General features: G+C 36.4%; 1 non-coding gene across 1 annotated transcript; it reads left to right on the top strand.

Annotated features, from left to right (window-relative positions):
• The first annotated feature begins 15649 nt into the window (after window positions 1–15649).
• Window positions 15650–15725, top strand: TRNAC-GCA. The gene has a single exon. It is a non-coding gene; the product is annotated as a tRNA-Cys (tRNA).
• Window positions 15726–19602: the final 3877 nt, after the last annotated feature.

Below are 19602 nucleotides of genomic sequence, written 5' to 3'. Positions count from 1 at the left end.
GAGAGTCCCTTGGACTGCAAGGAGATCCAACCAGTCCATCCTAAAGGAGATCAGTCCTGGGTGTTGATTGGAAGGACTGGTGCTGAAGCTGAAACTCCAATACTTTGGCCACCTCATGCGAAGAGTTGACTCATTGGAAAAGACCCCGATGCTGGGAGGGATTGGGGGCAGGAGGAGAAGTGGATGACAGAGGATGAGATGGCTGGATGGCATCACCGACTCGATGGACATGGGTTTGAGAGGACTCCAGGAGTTGGTGATGGACAGGGAGGCCTGGCATGCTGCTGTTCATGGGTTTGCAAAGAGTCGGACATGACTGAGCAACTGAACTGAGCTGAACTGAAGAGTATCAATTTGGGCTTCCCTAGTGGTTCAGTGGTAAAGAATCTGCCTGCAATGCAAGAGACACAGGAGACAAGGGTTTGATCCCTGGGTCTGGAAGATCCCCTGGAGGAGGGCTTGGCACCTCGCTCTAGTATTTTTGCCGGGAAAATACCATGGAGAGGGGAGACTGGCAGGCAATAGTCCATAAGGTAGCAGTGAGTTGGACATGACTGAATCAGCTAAGCAGCAGCAGCAGTATATTAATTAAATAAGGCTGGATTGAATGAGTTCAACTAAACCAAGCTTTGTACAAATAAAGTGTGCTTATTGTTTTTAAAGATAAATGCTGAAATTTTCAGTGAGATCATCAAACCACATTTAATCATTCACAAAACTTTAGAAAAGATTTCAAAAATTATTTATAATTAATCATCAGGCCAATATCAGTTAAAATACTATATAATAGTATGAAGTACTAATTTACATTTACTTATTCTTATAATGAATATCAACTTATATCTACTGCTGCTATCATGATTACCATATTTATTATAAAGTAGAACTGTCTTTTCAATGCAAACTATTAGTTGTTTTTGCCATATTTTTAGAAAATCATTGTATACTAAATAACTTTATCAGTATATTTACTTATTAAACATATTTTGTTCAATGCATGTGACTCTCCAATTAATTTAATTATTGAATAAAAGTTTAATATTAAAACAAAATTTTATAATAACTATTTCATAACATAATTAATAATTCAAAATATTTCAAAATAATTTGGATAATTCCCATGTACATTAGATATTTGATCAACTTAAAAATTAAGAGTGCAAATATTTGTCTATTTAATAATTGTTAACAATATTGGGAAGTATTTTTATTTTTAAACACATTTTAAATGATTTTTGAAAATCAGAAATTCCATATAGTTATGTATTTTCTCCATTAGAGAGCTTGTTGTAGTCTAGAGGTAGATAAATTGGAGACCTGCCCATCAGATTCTAAATTTAGAAGCAAAATAGAACTTTTACTACCTTAGAATATGTGGTAAATAACAAACCTGTTAATGTTAAAATTATTACTCAAAGTGTCAATCCTGAGATCACTGGTTAAACTGATAAATAGTTTTCATATGATAAAGGGTAATAATTGATAAGAATATTTACAATGATTTCATTTCTTAATATTTGAAAAAAATTGTTAAGGCTACATGGTAGTATTTTTTTTTTCCTACCCTACTAAGCTTCTTTCACAGAATGCATTCTCTTGGCAGCACTAGAGTACAGTGATGCTCACGAATATCCAGTGTTGTTCACTAATATCCAGTGTTGTTCCCTAATATCCAGTGATGCTCATTAATATCCAGAGATTCTCAGTGATATCCAGTGTTGGTGGCAGTATGTGCTGTGCTGAGTCATTTCAGTTGTGTCTGCCTCTTTGAGACCCCACAAGCTGTAGCCTGCCAGGCTGCTCATCCCGTGGGGATTCTCCAGGCAAGGATACTGGCCTGGGGTGCCATGCCCTCCTCCAGGGATCTTCTCAACCCAGGTATTGAATCCAGTTCTCCCACATTGCAGGATGATTCCTTACTGTCTGGCCCACTGGTGTGGGTTATATTTAGAACAAACTCATTAAAAAAAAAAACAACAAAAAAAACACCTCACTTCTGAAGTCGCCGTTTTGTCCCCTGAAGTCTGTATTTGGGAGCTATTTTCTTGCCCTGAGTGCCTGTGTACATGCTAAGTCACTTCAGTCATGTGTGATTCTTTGCAACCCCGTAGACTTTAACCTGCCAGGTTCCTCTGTCCATTGGATTCTCCAGGCATGAATACTGTAGTGAGTTATCATTCCCTCCTCCAAGGGCTCTTCCTGACCCAGTGAGGAAATCCATATCTCCTGCATCTCCTGCATTAACAGGCTGATTCTTTAAAACCAAGACACCTGGACTTCCTCTGGATAGATAGATAGATAAATATATATACATATACATATATATATATATGTATGGAAATTTATTAAAGAGATGGGAATACCATACCACTTTACCTACATCCTGAGAAACCTACATACAGGTCAAGAAGCAATAGTTAGAATCAGACATGAAACAATGGTCTGGTTCAAAATTGGGAAAGGAGTGCATCAAGGCTGTATATTGTCATGCTGCTTATTTAACTTCTACACAGAGTACATCATACAAAATGCTGGGCCGATGATGCACACACTGGAAACAAGATTGCTGGCAGAAATATCTTAAGAGAAGGAAAAGAAGTATTTTCAGTTACAGAAACAGCTTTCACCTGAGGATAAGAGTACTCCACAAAAAATAGTCATACTGAATGAACATCTAGCCCCTTCTACTGCACTGACCCTCACATGCATGGTACCCAGGCAAGGCTTAGTATTACTCCACTCTGGGGAATATGAACTGTTATAGAAAAGGAACTAAAGGCCAGATCGGGTCTATGATATGGCTTATGTGTGGAATCTTAAAAAAATGGGTATAAGTGAACTTATCTATAAAACAGAAATAGACTCTTAGATGTAGAAAATAAATTTATGGTTACAAGGGTATCAAATGGGTAGTGATGAAAATTGGGAGACTGAACTTGATGTATACACACTACTATATTTAAAATAGGTCAGGAAGATTCCCTGGAAAAGAAGATGGCAGCCCACCTCAGTATTCTTGCCTGGAGAATCCCATGGACAGAGGAGTCTTGCAGGCTACAGTCCACAAGGTCACAAGAGCTGGACATGATTTAGCTACTAAAACACCACCAATTAATAAGGACCTACTGTATAGCACAGGGAATCTTACTCAATACTCTCTAATGACCTATATAGAAAAGAATTTAGAAAAGAGTGAATATATATCTATGTATAAAAGATTCACTTTGGTGTACACCTGAAACTAATGCAACATTGTAAATCAACTATACCCCAATAAAAGTCTTAAAAAAATTAGTTGAGAAGAAAGAAAAATAAATAGAAAGATATTGGCTGTGGCCTATTTTGCTTTTATTTCTCTTAATTTAAGCAGTCTCAGGGATTCTTTGTCAGTCCTCTATCCACTTTCCCCTTCTACCTGGGCTGGAAGTTACTATCCACAGCTATAAACCTCCCATGTCTTTAGAGTTCTGAAGCTGATTTTTCTAATCAGCCCTGCTTTTCTTCCAGATTTGAAATATGGACGGGAAGCAGGGGTCATATTGTTCTTTCTCCAGCAGTGGGTCCCTAAGTTATTTGGGGCTCCAGGAAAAAATGGGGCTTCCCTGATGGCTCAGATAGTAAAGAATCTGTCTGTAATGAAGGAAACCCAGGTGCTATCCCTGGGTCAGGAAGATCCCCTGGAGGAGGGAATGGCAACCCACTCCAGTATTCTTGTCTGGATAATCCCATGGACAGAGGAGGCTGGTGGGTGAACAGTCGATGGGGCTGCAAAGAGTTAGACACGACTGACTTCCACTTTTTTTTTTTTTCCTTTCTGGGAGAATCTACATAAATCTTTGTGTTCTCCTGATGTCCAGTCACATCCAGGCTGCAGAGAACTGTAAACTCATTATCTTGCTTTTGTGCGGGAGTGGTTGTATTCTGACTGAACCACTGCTGAGTCTCCATCTTTTATTTGAATTACTTTAGTTACAGAAATATGAGTTAGAATAATATTTAATGAAAAGTGTCTAGAAGATAATTTTGCCTGAAATAGGCAATCAATGCCATATTGAAAATAATAATTCTCATCAATCAAAGAAGAGAGGGTTAACCAAGGTCTTCCACATTGCAGATGGTTTCTTTACCAGTTGAGCCACAAAGGAAGCCCAAAAATACTGGAGTGGGTAGCCTATCCCTTCTCCAGAGGATCATCCTGACCCAAGAATCAAACCAGAGTCTCCTGCATTGCAGATGGATTCTTTACCAAATGAGCTATGAGGAAGGACCATGTAGAAATATGGTTTAGAATAATATTTGATGAAAAGTGTCTAGAAGATAATTTGGCCTGACAAAGGCATTCAAAGTCATATTAAAAAATGATCTACATGTATTTACACGTATTCCCCATCCCGATCCCCGCTCCCATCTCCCTCGTAAATCCATGGCTGATTCATATCAATGTATGACAAAACCCACTGAAATGTTGTGAAGTAATTAGCCTCCAACTAATAAAAAAATAAATAAATAAAGTAAAAAAAAATAAAATAAAAAAAATAAAAAATGATCTTTCTCATCAATCAAGGTTGAGAGGGTTAGATGAGCATAACATGTCAATAGTCACAAAAATACTATTTAAATGACAGGGAGAAAGAAGAACAAAAGCTAGACTTGTGCAAAAGAATCTAGCTATGATCAGAAAGTCTCTTTAAAATCTACAAGTCACTTGTCTCCCAGGAATATAAATAACAGTATGTCATGGAGCTTACAACTTTCATAAATTTTTAAAACATTTAAGTTACAAGAAATTTTATTAATTTCTTGGCCATATAACATGTTCTATAGGAAATAAAAACTGATCATCATTACCTGTAAAATAATGAATATAACAAACATATTAAATAATCTAGATACATGTATAAGATGTGCATTTCCTTGCTGCTCAGAATTCATTTTGACTACCTATTTTCATGAATGACAAGGATGACCATAAACATGAGAACAGTCACTGTATCTAAGCATACCAAGACACAATATAAAGCTTTATTTTCTCCCAAAATCATACCCTGGGAGAGAAGAAAAATAGAACCAAGAGCTTATTCCACCTCCTTGACATTGTTATTTTTCAAAGTCACTAATCTTTAGCATGGAGGCTAATAAATGAATTTAAGCTTTGAATAAATTTAAGATCCCTAAAATCCCACCAGAATGTGTGTGTACTTCCTAATTCTGATACACAACAGAGGACTATCCGGCAGGCTTTGTACCCAAACCTTTAGTGTGAGCAAACTAGATAAGAAAATTGTAAATATAAGTGAACAAACATAAAAGAAAGTAGAAATGAAAGGGGAGGGATATGTTCAGCTTCACTGAGAAGAATGAAAGCAATCAGTGTTGTTCAATTTCAAAAGAAGAAAATTGGTAAAGAAGAAAATTCTATTTACAGACATCAAAGATGACAGTATAAGCAAAATAATTAAAAATTAAAATGAAAATTATAGAGTGCTTGCCATTGTTCCTCAAATATATACTAACTAATAGTATTAGATAGAAATTCTCAAGATGTATTTTAATTTCCTTCACACATTTCAGACAAATCACACATTCAAAATAGGTATAACAGTTTAAAACTTCCAGAGCAGTTGTAAAGGAATTAAATCTAATTTTCAAAACTAGCATGAAGTGCCAAGTGAGTGGTAAATAAATAAATATTCTATATCAAAATACTGTTGTTTAACTCACCCAATGATCAACTTGTCTACAGGTGCTTAAAATAAGAAAAGTATCAAATATCCTTGAATTGGAACCAGATAGTCTTAGGTTGACTTCAAAAACATTAATTCAACAGTTAGATGATGTTTTTTCTTATTGAATACAGTTTAAAACTTGTACATCAAATTGAATTATGGTACAGTGATCTCACTCTGACACACAATGCTTATAATAGATAACTTGGAAACTATTCCTGATAGTTTATAATCTTACTTTTAAGAAACTTTATGAATAATAGTAAAGACGGTGTCTTGAGTTTGGCACTGGAAAAGAATTAGATTTATGGACTTTAAATACAAATAAAAAACTGAATCACTTGGAGCATGGGAAGATTAATAACCTAAGAGTCCACAAAGTTTACATAGAAACCTTCAAGTACTGTCATTGACTGTTTGTGTTTGTGCTAGCAAGCCAGAGTTCTTTCAGATAATTCTAGCATACTCAGCTGTTATAATAAGTTACTTCTATGTTAACTACACAGTAATATTTTTAACTCATAGAACACATTTTATCTTAACTGGATAAATATTCAAAATATTGTAACAAATATTTTAACAAAATATATTAACTGGATAAATATTCAAAATATTTTAACTATTTTCTATGGGTGAAGTGTAGATTTTTAGAGGAAAGCATACACAAGTAAACTTAAGAAAACCTACCATATTTTGCTGGATAAATTGACACCTTTATTAATTGAAAATTAATTTAGCAATTATCTATTTCATTCATTTGGGGAAGTCTATCACAAAGCTTCAAAATATGAAAAGAAAGCATGTGTTATGTGTACATACTGGCAAGGAAACTTCTATTTTGTTAATCCATTTTGTACTTAACACTTTTCATATAGAGGTACTAAAATTTAAGTTGCTCACTTGATGTTTAATAATTGAAGAAGTTAATTTACTCATTCAGAAGACATCTAGGGCATATTTTTTTGTAAGAGTAAGCATATGTCACAAAAGGGGATATATGAGCAGACAAAACAACCTCTGAACCCTCAAGAGGGTTAGGAAAACTCACTTAAATTTCAACTTCAGAACATTGCGGTCATGTCAGAAGACTGAAACATATAAAATGCATTAGTTTAAAAATTATAATTATTAGTAGTCATTCAGTGGTTATCAATGGTTCAAGTCCCACGTTAAGCACTTTACATTGACTGTCTCATATGGGTCTCGGAAACCCTTTGTGAGAGTTTATTAAAACCCCTGTTTTGAAGATGAAGAAGGTAAAGTTTAGAAAGATTGTGCAGTTTTCCCAGAATCTTGTCAGTTTTAAGTTCATAGCCAGAATGTAATCCAAGTAGTCTGACAACTGACCCTGCAACATTCTGGTTGACTATACATTTCATCAGGTAGGCCCTCTTCAAAAGTCATTTTCTTATTCTTTTAATCATCTTCTGTCAATTAAGAATCAGTGCATAATAAATATCAAAAAAAGTATTCTAAAAGAAAACAGCATCTGAAAAAGAATAGGATACCATTACTTCCAGATTAAGCATTTTAGGCAGACTTATTCAATGAGTCTGTGTACCACCAACATAAAATGTATAGGCATTAATGTTGATCAAAATTAAATGAATTCTTGACCTCCTAATATTAACATAATGTTAGAGATAGAACATGTCTCTAAAGGTAACAATGCAATATATTTTTTATATCGGACATTTAAAAAACCTGATGTGTACAACTTCATATGAAAGAGATGCTAAGAAACGGAGATACATGATTCATGAAGAGGAGAGTGAGCAGAAATGCCCTGGGAAAATGCTACTAAGATAAAATTGGTTCAAAAGTGAAAAAGATAAAAATGGCAACAAAACCAAAACAATTCCAGGCACTAAGATCCCATAGAGTAAAAAGTTTGGCACATATAAGAGCCTGATGTTGGCACACATGACAACCTCACATGTTCTTTTCAATGTGCCTGGATAGCAAGATGAAAGCCAGAGTGTTTATTACTAACTGACCACGTGGACCATGACAAGTTAAACCTTTTGCTGAAGAACAATGAGAATTAAGTAGCAAAGAACTTTAGTCAAAGCACAGAGATGGTGGTGGTGGTAGTCAAAGACCACTTATTTGAATGGTAAATTTAAAATTTTAATGCCACTTTGGAATGTTCAAGCTTTATATCATCAAATATGTATGTTGAACTAGAAGTCATTCTGTTTTGCAATTTACGAAATCCCAGATAGAAGAACTGGCACTACTGTACGAAAGAAGTCAGATGGTTCATTTTTCAGATAGGGAAGACATAGCTCATATTTTTAAAACACACTCAAACAAACACTGGATGAACTGTGCATATTAAAGTTTTCAAAAGATGCTTGCATGGCTTGGTAGCATATGAAAGGCGTGATAATTGTGCTGAAGTAGTTAACCACAGAACTCTCCTCCAACATTTCAGATTGAAATTCTTATAACCTACTAGTGTGTCTCATCTATAAGTAATTCCAAATAATAACCTTACACTATGTTATTCCCCTTTGTTATGATTCCAACTGAGATGCTGAGGCAGTTGTTTGATTTTCTATTAGAATGTAGGCTATTCTATAAATTGAGAACACTTTGGAGTCAGATAGCCAAAAATAGGATCTCAACTCTACAGTTCCCAGCTCTAGTATTTCAGTTCATATTCCTGGTAAACGAACAGTACAGTGACTATTATCATCACCCAATAAATGTTAGCTCTGATCCATACAGTTATTAGACAGTTTTAGACAGATTTTCATTTGGCCACAGAGGACTATGCTCTCAGAAATGAATTTTACATTCATTTCCTTAGAAATGAATTTTAGATCAGTGCATTTCAACCTCAGCACTTCAGAGCATGACGGCGGCATCACCTGGAAACTGAAGAGCACAAACTCCTGGGTTCCATTAAATCAGAACTTCTGAGCAATTTGGGTTTTAACAGGCTCTATAGCTGACACTGGTGCATGCAAATATTTGAGAGCCACTGAGTCAGAAAGTTGGTATGGAAATATTTCCCATCTGCACAAATGAAATATTTTAAATATGATTGTGTTTACAGTCCTTGAAGTGGACTAATTATGGCATTTTAAAAATAAACATATTAATTGCACACACAATATTCTCAGCCTTCTGAAATTTAAATAGTTTTCTAAATCTGCTTTTGTCATTTAAATATGAACCATATTACATAAATAGCATTAATATAATCATTCAAATACCATAGATAGATATATAAGACATAGGTAGATAGATACCTAGATAGATGAAGTAGAGATGTTATGACTTGCAAACCTCAATAACCACATAGTTTCTGAGAGGTGGCAAAATATTTGCGTGTAGAAATACTGTAATACTGTGTACCAAGATAAGTATATCAAATAGCATAAAAATACTTCAACTGAGCATTTATAATATGTGGCTTTCCCTAAAGTAATGAATTCAGCTTAAAATAGTTTTAACTTCAATTCAAAAACTGTATTTGCCCTTGGATAATTTATCCCAACAAATGAGAAAATATAGGCAAGTTTTAAAATGTATAAAGCATTATGAAATTTTCAGGCAAGTATTCCTCCATAATATTTGATTACTTGAAAAAATTCCATGCCTTGTATCCCTGTCAGTTTATAAGGGTAAACACACAGGCGTGTGTGCATGCTTAGTCACTCGGTCATGTCTAGTTCTTTGTGACCCATGGACTATAGCCCACCAGGTTCCTCTGTCCCTGGGATTCTCCTGGCACAAATACTGGAGTGGGTAGCCGTTTCCTGCTCCAAGGGATCTTCCTGACCCAAAGATTGAACCTGGATCTTCTGCACTGCAGGAAGAGTCTTTAAAATTAGAGCTACCAGAGAAGCCCCATAAACACACATACCAGCCTGTCTATTCTCAGAAGTGTATAGTAATGATTCGTTAGAAACTGTTTCATGTCTTTCTCAAAGTGTAGCACCCAAGTATATTTTTTGAAGATCATTTCCAGTTTTCTGCATAAATAATAGGATTTAAACTTTTATCTAAGAAGTATTAATAGGGAACATTATAATTATAACCATAAAATAATAAAATTCTAAACCTGGTTCTAGACTTACTCAAAAAAAAGTGATAAATACTATAACATTTACTCAGTAATTTGCAAATATACTGTTATCCCAAGACTGCACTCCCTTATTCCACATTTTGGGAAATAGATCTAGGCCATATTATCTATAAAAAAATGTTACTTGGACATACTACTTCAAACACAGTTCAGAATAAATGAATGTCAAAGATAATTTCTAAATTAACATTCCAGATTATAAAATATGAAACAGTCAAATACGATGGTTCCCCAACAGACACACATGAGGTATTCTGGAGTTTTATGAAGGTAATGCAAAGAGGATGACAGAAATTCCTGTCAGTCACCAAGGATGCACTAGGTTATTCATAAGATATGTCTTGGTGCATGTCATGATTAATTTTGTATTTCAGTTTGACTGGGTCACAGGGTGCTCAGATATTTAGCTAAACAATATTTCCAGGTATACCTGTGAGAGCTTTTCTGGATGAGATCAGAATTTAAATTGGTGGGCTCAGTGAATTGTCCTTTCTGGTGTGGGTGGGACTCACTCAATCTTCTGAGGGCCTGAACAGATGAAAGGTGGAAGAAGGGAAAATTTATTTCTCCTCTTCCCAACTACTGAGATGGGATTGCGGTGTTCTGCGCTCGACTGGAACCTATCCCCAAGGCTTCTCTGGTTTCCAGTTCTTTAGACTCAGACTGACTCAGACTAAACTATACCATTAGCTGTCCTGGTCTCCAGTTTGTAGATAAAGAGATGCAGGCATGTTCAGTCACTGAGTCACGCCCGACTCTTTCTGACTGCATGGACTGTAGCCCGCAAGGCTCCTCTGTCCCTAAGATTTCCTAGGCAAGAATACTGGAGCGGGTGGCCATTTCCTTCTCCAAGGGATCTTCCTGACCCAGGAATCAAACCTGCGTCTCCCGTGTCTCCTGCATTACAGGCGATTCTTTACCACTGAGCTATGTGGGCTTCCTAGAGATAGATATGTTTATATTTATCTGTGTGTGGGCTCAGTCACTTCAGTCATGTTTGATTCTGAGAACCCATGGTTTGTAGCCCACTAGGCTCCTCTGTTCATGGATTCTCCAGGCAAGATTACTCAAGCCGGTTGCCAATGCCTCCTTCAGGGGATCTTCCTGACCCACAGATCAAACCCACATTTTTGTGACTCCTCCGCTGGTAGGTGGATTTTTCCCCACTGAGCCTTAAGTGCCAACGTATACCAGGGGGGTATATATTGGTTCTGTTTTTCTGAAGAACTCTTGAGAAACAGAGTGTGTTTTATTGGTTCCAGTTAAAATAAATTCTATGTTCTTGAAAGAACCTCATACTGACAGTCTTAGGGATTGTCTCATAAATCATATAATTTAGCAACTTGGCCAGAGGTAGTTCATACTTTCCTGACCCTCCCTATACAATATACAAAATATAACCTGTAGAGAAATGCTTTGAAGTCAGAAGGCCATCATTAGTATAGTGGTGAGTATCCCCGCCTGTCACATGCAGGAAATGGGGATTCCATTCCCAGATGGGGAGGCAACATGCCCTTTTCTGTGCTTCCCTCATGGCTCAAAGAGTAAAGAATCTGCCTGCAATACCTGAGACCTTGGTCCAACCTCTGGACCAGGAAGATCCCCTGGAGAAGGGCATGGCAATCCGCTCCAGTATTCTTGCCTGGAGAACCCCATGGACTGAGGAGCCTGGCGGGCTACAGTCCATGGGGTCACAAAGAGTCGGACACGACTAAGCGACTAACACACTAACCTGTAGAGAACTGCTTTGAAGTCAGAAGGCAGTTATATTATATATCTGTTTGGGTTTGATTCACAGTTTCTCAATTGGGATTGACCCTGGAGAAGGAAACAGCAACCCATTCCAGTATTCTTGCCTGGGAAAATCCCATGGACAAAGAAGCCTGGCGGCCTACCATCAATGGGGTTGCAAAAGTCCCCGACTCACAGCTTAGCAACTAAACCACCTGGGTTTGATCTTCAGTTTCTCTATTGGGATTGTAGACACTCACATGACATATTACATAAAACATTATTTTCTATACACTAACGAACATTAGAAATGGTATTGAAATCTACCATATATTTTGCCATTCATTTGCCAGTTACAGTACTTTTGTCTTTTAAAAAGGTAATCTCTCTAATAGCATTATGAAATTAAAGATTACATCACATGACATTGATGATTGTTTTAGTTCCATGAGTTGTACAGTATTTTATGACATTTAACTAAGAGCACAAAAGCACATATTGGCATTCTGTACCATGCATGTTTTCTCAGAGGTGAGCTCTTAATTTTTTTTCAAATATGCATAAAAATGATAGTATAGTCATTATTTAGTTGGGATCAATAATATTTATAAATTCATGAGATCAAAACAAACATTTGTTTTGGCTTTTTCATCTTTTGTTGTGTTTCCCTTTCATCAATTGGGTTTAGCTCTGTATTTTGTTGCTGCTCACTAAGTCGTGTCCTACTTTTTGTGACCCCATGGACTGCGACACGCCAAGCTTCCCTGTCCTTCACTATATCCCAGAGTTTGCTCAGATTTATGTCCATTGAGTCAGTGATGCCATCCAAACATTTTATCCTGTCACCCTCTTCTCCTTTCACCTTCAAATTTTCCCAGCATTGGGGTCTTTTCTAATGAGTCGGCTCTTCTCATCAGGTGGCCAAAGTATTGGAGTTTCAGCTTCAGCATCAATCCTTCTGATGGATATTCAGAGTAGATTTCCTTTAGGATTGACTGGTTTTATCTTCTTGCAGTCCAAGGGACTCTCAAGAGTCTTCTCCCACACTACAGTTTGAAAGCATCAATTCTTCAGCACTCAGCCTTCCTTATGCTCCAACTCTCATATCTGTACATGATTAATGGAAAAACCATAGCTTTGACTATATGGAGCTCTGTATTTTAAATGTACATAAAAGTTCTTTTTTGTCTTCTTACTTCCTTATACTTAATTATATTTGTATGAATTTTTTAAAATTGTTGACTAAAATGAACAGTTTGAATATCTAATGACAACAATTTATAGGTCCAAATATATCTTTTTAGAAATATATTGTGCTTGAATACAAAGGAATATTAGAAAATTATACATAATATACTCAGTGAGTAAATGAAAAATATAAATGAGAATGGAAATTTTGTATTCTTAACAATAAGTGCCTATGTAGCATAAAATTTAAGTAAATATGTTTTCAATTTATGTATTTTATTATTTATCTTCATGGAAATTTTTATTTAATCTCTATGAATAAATGAAGATATCCACACATGCTCAGTTGCTCAGTCATGTCCAAATCTTTGTGACCCCAAGGACTGTAGCCTACAGGGTTCCTCTGTCCATGGGATTTTCCAGGCAAGAATACTGGAGTGGGTTACCATTTCCTCCTCCAGGGAATCTTCCCAACCCAAGATTGAACCCACACCTCTGGCATTTCCTACATTACAGGCAGATTCTTTACTTTTGAACCACTGGGGAAGCCAAAAACTAAGATGCAGTTTATAAGAAATTACAGTTAATTATATGTTTAATTTATTCACTGAATTAATGATGAAAAACATTTTTGCACTGTCTACAAAGAGTCTTGAGGAAAAACCATATTGGAAAGTTAGTTATATAAAATTATAAAAGCACAGTACTAGAACTGTAAGTCTTTAATTTTTTAACACAGATCAAGTTACCTGACTCAAAGTAGAATTTTTTTTTTTCCCCACAATATGTTCACCTGAGCCTTTTCAGTAAATTTTATCTCATTTGCTGACTGACATGGATCTCTTTTTGTTATGGGCCTGCCAACATGACCTTTTAGTTCTTTCCTTAATTATAAAGGGGAAAAAAATTGAAGATGAACATGTTTAGTCAATTCTGAGAATCAATGGGCCATTTGACATTTTCAGTAAGAGAAATAGAATTTCTAATGCAAATGTTTGAATAATATCCATAAAAATGACCTTGGTGGTATGAAAGTTATCACACCTATTGAGTCACAAAGATGAGTCAAAATAAACATTGAAAAAATAAAATAAACTTAGAAAAAGACAGTGACTAGATTGTGAGAGACAGTGAATAAAATTGGAACTGAGTAAGTAGGATTGTGATTAGACTCTAAAATGACTGAATTGCCAACTAATATGAACATGTCAACTAATATGAACATGTCAACTAATATGAGGGGGGAGTAACTAAATTCTAAAGTCTGAATTGAATTAAACTACAGGTGAAAATGGTTAACTTAGCAAGAAAAGATGTTTAAATAAATAGTCACATCAGAGTAACATGATAATATTTTAGTGGCAAGCAAATTCTTATCTATGAAACAGCTTTCTAACATTAAATTGGTGGATATCCTAATGATGATTTCTTTTTAAACTTTTATGAAGGAAAATGAAGTTTCTAAAGCTGACACCAATAATAGAAAGTGAAAGTGAAATCACTCAGTCCTCTCTGACTTCTTGCGACCCCATGGACTGTAGCCTACCAGGCTCCTCAGTCCATGGAATTTTTCAGGCAAGAGTACTGGAGTGGGTTGCCACTTCCTTCTCCAGGGGATCTTCCCACTCAGGGATTGAACCCGGGTGTCCTGTATTGTAGGCAGACGCTTTACCATTTGAGCCATCAGGGAAGCCGTTAATAGTGCGGTCAAATGGAATTCTATTCAGTTCAGTTCAGTTGCTCAGTCATGTCTGACTCTTTGTACCCCATGAATCGCAGCATGCCAGGCCTCCCTGTCCATCACCAACTCCAGGAGCTTACTCAAACTCATGTCCATCGAGTCGGTGATGCCATCCGGCCATCTCATCCTCTGTCGTCCCCTTCTCTTCTGGCCCCCAATCCCTCCCAGCATCAGGGTCTTTTCCAGTGAGTCAACTCTTTGCATGAGGTGGCCAAGGTATTGGAGTTTCAGCTTCAGCACCAGTCCTTCCAGTGAACACCCAGGACTGATCTCCTTTAGGATGGACTGGTTGGATCTCCTTGCAGTTCAAGGGACTCTCAAGAGTCTTCTCCAACACCACTGTTCAAAAGCATCAATTTTTCCACACTCAGCTTTCTTCACAGTCCAACTCTCACATCCATACTTGACCACTGGAAAAACCATAGCCTTGACCAGACAGACCTTTGTTGGCAAAGTAATGTCTCTGCTTTCTAATATGCTGTCTAGGTTGGTCATAACTTTCCTTGCAAGGAGTAAGCATCTTTTAATTTCATGGCTGCAATCACCATCTGCATTGATTTTGGAGCCCCAAAAAATAGTCTGACACTGCTTCCACTGTTTCCCCATCTATTTCCCATGAAGTGATGGAACCAGATGCCATGATCTTAGTTTTCTGAATGTTGAGCTTTAAGCCAACTTTTTAACTTCCTCTTTCACTTTCGTCAAGAGGCTTTTTAGTTCCTCTTCACTTTCTGCCAAATGGAATTAGTTCATCCAAAACTGAGGAAAGGAACCATAACCTGTATTGCTGTTGGCTTTCAAAGTTGGAGTCTTAATCATTGCTGCTTTCTCTATATCACTATTATATTGGCGACTGAGGAAATGCACTTGAAATAGTTTTATTATTATCCTAATAAATTGATATACATTAAAAAATGGCTTAAAATGTCACCCATTCACTGCCCTCTCATGCCCTATTTGGGGAACATGAGAATAATCTATTTTAGAGTGAACATTAGTGAGGAAATATACATAGAAATTTTAAGATATTGGTAGTCAAATTAACTTGACTGCACTTTTTCATAAATACCTCCAGGTTTGTGCATGAGACTGAGTTTCTGTGAAGCAGCAGCACATGATTCTGTTTTTTTTTCATTTGTTTGTTTATGTAAGATACTTAGGGCTTCCCTGGTGGCTCAGATGGTAAAGCATCTGTCTGCCTGCAATGCAGAAGACCCAGGTTCAATCCCTGGGTGGGGAAGATCCCCTGAAGAAGGAAATGGCAAGCCACTCCAGTACTCTTGCTTGAAAAAGTCCATGGACTGAGGAGCCTGGTAGGCTACAGTCCATGGGGACATGACTGAGTGACTTCACTTTCACTTTTCAAGACACTTAGAGCACCTCCCATCTCTGCTAACTTTCAAGATGCACCAGCTTTGGCACCTCAGCAATGTTACTTTGCTGTTGAAATTAAGAAAGCCAGGAACACTGACAATGATGACAATGCTAAATTTTGCATTTCATAAGGTAGGATGTTAGACATGAGCAAGGAAGAGTGGCCTAGCCAAAAAATATTCAACCTGATCTCTAATCCCCACCCCAGACAAGTCCAATGCAGCCCAGGGGAGCTCATTGATATGCTACAAAATAACCACACAGACTTTTCCAAGTCCATGTGCCCTATGTGAAAAGTGGATGCACAGTAACCACAGGGACTTCTCCAACTTTGGCACTTGCATCCTTGGTGCACAGCTGTGTCCTCATGTGACCTTAGACAGCTGAGCACCTATTAAGGGTTCATAAATATTTCATATATACACACATCTGATTATAACAGACTCAGTTATGGGAAAAACATGTGCAAAGAGCCTATTGTTATGTAATTTGCACTGTCAATCAAAACTGTCAGCCCACGCCCACTTAGATAAATACACAGAAGCCCTGTCTTGAAAAACCCCTGTCCCGTATCATGCTAGTGCCGGTGCCTCTCTTGGCTTGGCTCATCTTTTTGAGTTGGTCTTTCTGTTCTTGCTACAGTAAATTTGTTTTTGCCACTGGTAAGATCTCAGATTCTTCTCTGTCTCCTTACCAAGAACCAAGGTCCACAAGGAAGGGTCCTCTGACACTCCCTATCCACTAGCAATTTTATGAGGAAATATGTTTTATTTGATAAAAAATATGCCTCTGGCAATTCATTGAATAATTTATATATTTTAAGCACTAATTATGAGATAAAATCATCACTTAAATCCTATTGTTTAGCTTTTTAAAAAAGCTCTAATCTCTAAATTAAATTCATTATTTTTACATTACATTACATTACATGGTTTTACATTAACTAAAAATAAGTGAATGAAAAATGCATAGTACAAAAACCTAAAGTTCTAAAAATATTTAGTATTTCCTTATTATATAAGGTAAAACAGAGACATTTACAGTTTAACCACCCTCACAGAGTATTATGAATGTAATTCCCCCCACAGGAGCTCAGGGGAGGTATTGGGATTAATCACCAAGCAGAGAAAAAGAGAGGGGCCCATTGGCGCATGTTTTGTACTCTGGTTTCTGTGGGAAGGGGAGAGGGAGGGAAAATCAACAGGTTTAGGGCTGGCTAATTTGAATAACTTCAGCAAGCTGTAGGGCATGGGTGTTATCCTTGGAAATGCCTGACCCTGTGGTGATTACTATATGGTGGCCCAGGGTGTGAAAGCCCCATATGGGAAGTGGTTGGGGGTTTGGGACTTAATCAGCTGCTCAAGAAATAGAACTGATCAGCCTCTACTGAGAGCCTCAAGACTGGCTCAAAATAGAAAAACAAACAACAAAAAATCCAAAACTGTATTGCAAAGGTATTTTCAGTCTGTTTGTTCTCCTTCACTTCAGCCATTCCTGTGGTTGTGTAGTGGAATCTCAACCAGAGCTTTAACAGGAATTTACCTGATACAGGTATACCTTGGAGACATTGTGGATTCAGCTCCAGATCACCTTAGTAATGCAAATATTGCAATAAAGTGAGTCATATGAAATTGTGGTTGAGTATATAAAAGTTGTGTTTACACTGCACTATAGTCTTATAGTCTATAGTGTGCAGTAGCACTGTGTCTAAGAAACAAGGTACAAACCTTAATTTAAAAATGCTTTATTGCTATAAAATGCTAACCATCATCTGAAACTTCAGCAAATCATAGTGAAAACATCACTGATCAATGATCACAGATCACCATAGCAAATATAAGAACGAAAAAGTTTGAAGTATTGCAAGAATTGCTAAAATATGACAGGCACAAAGTAAAAAAAAATTGCTGTTGAAAAAAATGCTAATAGAAAAACTTGCTGACATAAGGTTGCTACAAATAGTCAATTTGTAATAAACCATGATATCTGTGAGGTGCAATAAATGATTTATGCCTGTAATAATAATGCTGAACATACTTTCATTTCTATATTGGCCAATTTTATACTTACATTCATGAATTAACTGCTCAAAACACTTGTCCAATTTTATTTGGTGTTTTTTCTTATGACACATTTTAAGACAGCATAAAACAACAAACTAGAATGGATATAGGAAAAAATAATTGAAACAAGCTACGTAAGCAAAGTGTTTGACATTTTTCACTAAATTCATCTATGCATTCAGTGAAATTTCAATAGGAATTCCAACCTTGTTAAATAGAATAAAATGGGCTGTAAAACTTACACGAAAATATATACAGACAATAATGAGAAAAATACTACTGAATACAGCGATCAAAGTTAAAAGACTTTTTAACTACAAGCTATAAACATTTATTTATGAGTTATAGTCAGTTTGGGGCTTCCCCTGGTGGCTCAAACAATCAAGAATCTGTCTGAAAAGAGGGAGAACCGGGTTTGATCCCTGGGTCAGGGAGATCCCCCACAGAAGGGAACGGCAACCCACTCCAGTATTTTTGCTTTGAGAATTCCAAGGACAGAGGAGCCTGATGGACTCCAGTCCTTGAGATCACAAAGAGTCAGACACAACTGGGTGGCTAACACTACCACAACATTAAATTTTAAAATTGTGGTATTGGTTCAAGAAGAGATAAAACAAGGAAGGAAAAAATAGAGTCTACAAAATATTCCTACATATTTGACTATGTGGTTTACTACAAAATTATTACTTCCATAAAACAGGAGACACGTTTTCAATACATGATGCCAGAATAATTGCATATCTATATGGAAGAAAAGTGAGCGTCGACTTTGACCTTAAAGAATAAAAATCAATTCTAGATGTATTACAGTGAAGAGAATATCTTCACTGTCTTAAGTTGTACTTTGAACCACAAAGTTAAATGTACATGTGGATATGGCTATATATTTATAAGTATATAAATATACAACTATGGATTTTGCTGTTGTTTAGTCGCTAAGTCATGTCAGATTCTTTTGGGACCCCATGTACCATAGTCTACCAGGTTTCTCTCTCCATGGGATTTCCTAAGCAAGAATACTGGAATGGGTTGCTATTTTTTTTTTTCCTGGGGATCTTCCTGACACAAGGATTGAAAACGTGTGTCTCTACATTGGCAGGCAGATTCTTTATAACTGAGCCACCAGGCAAGCCCTATAACTATGGATAGTTTATAGACATATACATATGTATGTTATATGTATATATACATATGTTAAACTATGGTATGGATAACATATAGATCTGTATCTCCATATGATACACACACATAATTTCAAAATTACTGGATCCAAAGTATATTAAAAATGCCTATGATAAGGTTTTTAAAACTAGTAATTAGAAAGGTATTTTTAAATGGATGATGTGCAAGTTGAACATTTTATAGGTAAAATGTGTGAGTAGATTATGCTCTGAACAAAGATACTTTAAGATTTATATACCCCAGTACAAGGATTCCAACAGGTACAAAGATTAGAAGCAGAGAGAGAGAGTGGACAAAAACAGGCTTCAGATGTATATATGTAAATATATATAGAAGATGAAGTGTCTTTACATGTTACACAATTTTGACTTGATATTTAAGTCAATGAAGAATCACTTGTATATGTTATGTAGGAGCTTTAATTTTGTTTGCTTAATTTCAACCCCAGAACAATTACTTTGGCTGCTCGTTGGAATGGCCTGGTGGGCAGAATTCTAA

Source organism: Cervus elaphus, chromosome 31 (genome assembly GCF_910594005.1).
Source record: "Cervus elaphus chromosome 31, mCerEla1.1, whole genome shotgun sequence".
Lineage (NCBI taxonomy): Eukaryota > Metazoa > Chordata > Mammalia > Artiodactyla > Cervidae > Cervus > Cervus elaphus.
The sequence above is the reverse complement of the archived record's forward strand: the minus strand, read 5'-3'. Positions and strand labels throughout refer to the sequence as shown.